At 43.6% G+C, this 4065-nt stretch overlaps 1 protein-coding gene across 1 annotated transcript in view; it reads left to right on the top strand.

Moving 5' to 3' along the window:
• Positions 1 to 4065, top strand: part of TIPIN (TIMELESS interacting protein) — a 59672-nt gene that overhangs the window by 466 nt on the left and 55141 nt on the right. The gene's annotated exons all lie outside the window — the stretch shown is intronic.

The following is a 4065-nucleotide window of genomic DNA, read 5'->3' as shown; positions in this document are numbered from 1 at the left end:
CTTGGGGAAATTTTTTTTTTTTTTTTTTAAGACGGAGTATCCCTCAGTCGCCCAGGCTGGCATGTAGTGGCGCGATCTCGGCTCACTACAACCTCCGTCTCCCAGGTTCAAGCGATTCTCCTGCCTCAGCCTCCAGAGTAGCTGGGATTACAGGCACCTGCCGTCATGCCCGGCTACTTTTTGTATTTTTGTAGAGACGGGTTTTCACCATATTGGCATATTTTTTAAAGCTTTAAAAACACTGTTTCGGGCCAGGAGCAGTGGCTTACGCCTGTAGTCTCAATTTTGGGAGGCCCAGGCAAGAGGATCACTTGAGCCCAGGAGTTCGAGACCAGCCTGGGCAACATAGTGAGACTCTCATCTCTATTAGCTGGGCATGGTTGTGTGCAGCTGTAGTCCAAGCTACTGAGGAGGCTGAGGCTGGAGGATCACTTGAGCCCGGGAGTTTGAGGCTGCAGTGAGCTATGATCGCACCACTGCACACCAGCCGGGGCTACAGAGCAAGACTTCCTATGAAAAACTTTCATCCAGGTCGGGCGCAGTGGCTCGCGCCTGTAATTCCAGAACTTTGGGAGGCCGAGGCGGGTGGATCCACGAAGTCAGGAGTTCAAGACCAGCCTGACCAAAATGGTGAAACCCCGTCTCTACTAAAATACAAAAAAGTAGCTGGGCGTGGTGGTGGGCGCCTGTAATCCCAACTACTTGGGAGGCTGAGGCAGACAATTGCTTGAACCTGGGAGGCGGAGGTTGCAGTGATCCAAGATCGCACCACTGCACTCCAGCGTGGGCGACAGAGTGAGGCTCTGTCTCAAAAAAAAAAAAACACAAACAAAACAAAACAAAAAACTTTAATCCAAAAATTCCTGTTCTGTGAATTACTAAAGAAATAAAATGTGAATAAAGAACTTCATAAAATAAGAGGTACAATACCCATTCCGAAGTGCACATTCAGTGTTCCTCTTCCCCTTTTCCATCCTAAAATATTCAGGGCCAAAGACATTAGGTGTACAGAACAAAGGAACATCTACACCAGGTTGTCCACAGCCAAGTGTCAGTGACCTACCAGGTAAGGAAGCTGAGGAACCTGAGAAGGTAAAGAGGGCTTGAACGCCTGGGAGGCAGCCCTACACAGAGTCTTAGCCCTAGAGCCCAAGACCAGAGAACAAGGCATCCAAGTGGGAAAGGCCTAGAAGCTTAGATGGGAGGTTAGTTGCATTCAGGATGATTGATTAAGTCACTAAATGTATTAAACGTGACAGAGCCAGCTTTCTCACTGTGGTAGACTGAAGTTAGAAGTATGGGAAGGGAGAATACCCTATGCTATTGTATTGGAATTGGAGGTATCAGTGTGAACTCATAGTTGGTTTTGTTTTGTTTTTTGGGTTTTTGGTTGTTTTTTTTTTAAGTGGAGTTTCGCTCTTTTTGCCCAGGCTGGAGTGCAATGGCATGACCTCGGCTCATTGCAACCTCCGCATCCCGAGTTCAAGTGATTCTCCTACCTCAGCCTCCCAAGTAGCTGGGATTACAGGCATGCACCACCACGCCCAGCTAATTTTGTATTTTTAGTAGAGACGGGGTTTCACCATGTTGGCCAGGCTGGTTTCAAAACTCCTGACCTCAGGTGATCCGCCCACCTTGGCCTCCCAAAATGCTGGGTTTACAGGCATGAGCCACTGCACCCGGCCTGAACTCATAGTTTTTTTTAAAATAAATTATACTGGGATGGATGATGCAGTGGTCGCTACCACCTGTAATCCCAGCACTTTGTGAGGCGGAAGCTGGAAGATCACTTGAGGTGATCTTCTAAATTACAAAAATCAGCCGGGAATGGTGGTGGGCACCTGTAATCCCAGCTACTCAGGAGGCTGAGGCAGGATAATTGCCTGAACCAGGGAGGCGGAGGTTGCAGTGAGCTGAGATCATACCACTGCACTCTAGCCTGGGCAACAGAGCGAGCAAGACTCTGTCTCAGAAATAAATAAAATAAATAAAAATAAATTTCATTGTGTGTATTTGCGATTTATAACATGATGTTATGGGCTATATATAGATAGTAAAATGGTTACTATAGTGAAATGAATTAACATATCTGTACTGTCACATAAAGGCTTGTGTAAAGTATGACAAGAGCAGCTAAAATCTACTTATTTAACAAAAAACTCAGATACAATACAACGTTATGAACTATGGTCTTCATGTTGTGCATTAGACCTCTAGACTTCTTCATCCTACGTATCTGCTGGTTTGTATTCTTTGACCTACATCTCCCCATTTCTTTTTCCCATAGTTTTTAATATAGAGGCATAGATGTAAATGTATGCATGTGTGTATAGAAGTGATTGTATCCTTATTCATGTTAAACATGCATAATTTTTAGTATCAGAGTAAAATAATAAACATTAAAAAGTTAATTGAAGGTCGGGCATGGTGGTGGCTGACACCTGTAATCCCAGCACTTTGGGAGACCGAGATGGGAGGATTACCTGAGGTCAGGAGTTCGAGACCAGCCTGGCCAACATGGTGAAACCCTGTCTTTATTAAAAATACAAAAAGTATCTGAGCGTGGTGGTGGGTGCCTGTAGTCTTAACTACTTGGGAGACTGAAGCTAGAGAATCACTGGAACCAGGAGGTGGAGGTTGCAGTGAGCCAAGATCACTCTACTGCACTCCAGCCTGTGCAACACAGTGAGACTCTGTCTCAAAAAAAAAAAAAAAAAAAAAAAATCAAAACTTTTCAAAACAATGTATTATCAAGGCACTCTATCTGAATTCTGGTATAATTTTATATTTACTAGTTCAAATAAAAACGAATAGGACTTTGAGCAATTAATTGGAATTTTCAAGGCCTCACTTCCACTCTGAAAAACGGAGCATTCTTTTTAATATTGAAATATTATGATTCTACGCATGCTGGGTTGGCCTCTACTGAGTAAACCCTAAGCCCTTATCATGGTCCAAGAAGCCCAGATAAACACTTACCCCTGGTTAAAGTTTGCAGAATAGTTCAAGGTAGGAGAATTTGTTTTCCTCATTTCCTTTTCAGACCGGCAGTGATCCATCGGTTCTGTCAGCTTTTCCTGAGGGCCTAACATAAGTGCTGACCATACAGACAAGAATACGACTGAACTAAATGTATATGAATCAGTGACCACCATGTATAATAATAACTGTAACATACATATTTGGTCGAACCATATCAGGTTGCTCTATTTGTAGGTCAAAAATGTTCGAATATTGGCAAATACTGGTTCATCCCATTTGTACACAGTGTAGTTAGATCACAAACGTGAAGATCCAAGAAATATAGGCCAGGTGTGGTGGCTCACTCCTGTAATCCCAGCACTGTGAGAGGCTGAGGCAGGTGGATGAGTTGAGTCCAGGAGTTCAGTACTAGCCTGGGCAATGTGATGAAACCCCATCTCTACAAAAAATACAAAAATTAGCCAGGCATGGTGGCACGTGCCTGCAGTCCCAGCTATTCTGGAGGCTGAGATGGGAAGATCGCTTGAACCGAAGTCGAGACTGCAGTGAGCCATGATCTTACACCCCCAACCTGGAAAACACAGAAAAAGAAATACAAGGACAACCACTGATGAAAACATACCATGAATTGAGTACATTCAACTCAGACCTCTGTATCTTAGGTTCAAAAATCAAACAAAACAAAAAAACCTGAACTTGAGAGAGAAAGACCTGAGATTAATTCCAGTTCTGCCCTTGGCTGATTACTTACCCTCTCTGAGCATCAGTTAATTTACCTATAAAATGAGAATTATACTATCTACGACTGCACTAAATAGTTATGAGCATTAAATGAAATTGTGAAAGAATAATGTCTAACACACAGGAGCTAAATAAATGGTGATGGGGAGAGGTTTTCATCATGTAAACATAATCTGCTGGAAGAAGAATAGTTTTGTTTTGTATTGTTTTGTTTTTGAGACGGAGTTTTGCTCATCGCCCAGCTGGAGTATAGTGGTGCAATCTCGGCTCACTGCAACCTCTGCCTCCCAGGTTCAAGCAATTCTCCTGCCTCAGCCTCCTGAGTAGCTGGGATTACAGGCA

This window comes from Mandrillus leucophaeus, unplaced genomic scaffold, assembly GCF_000951045.1.
Source record: "Mandrillus leucophaeus isolate KB7577 unplaced genomic scaffold, Mleu.le_1.0 Scaffold12, whole genome shotgun sequence".
NCBI lineage: Eukaryota > Metazoa > Chordata > Mammalia > Primates > Cercopithecidae > Mandrillus > Mandrillus leucophaeus.
This window is presented reverse-complemented; position numbering and strand designations above follow the sequence as displayed.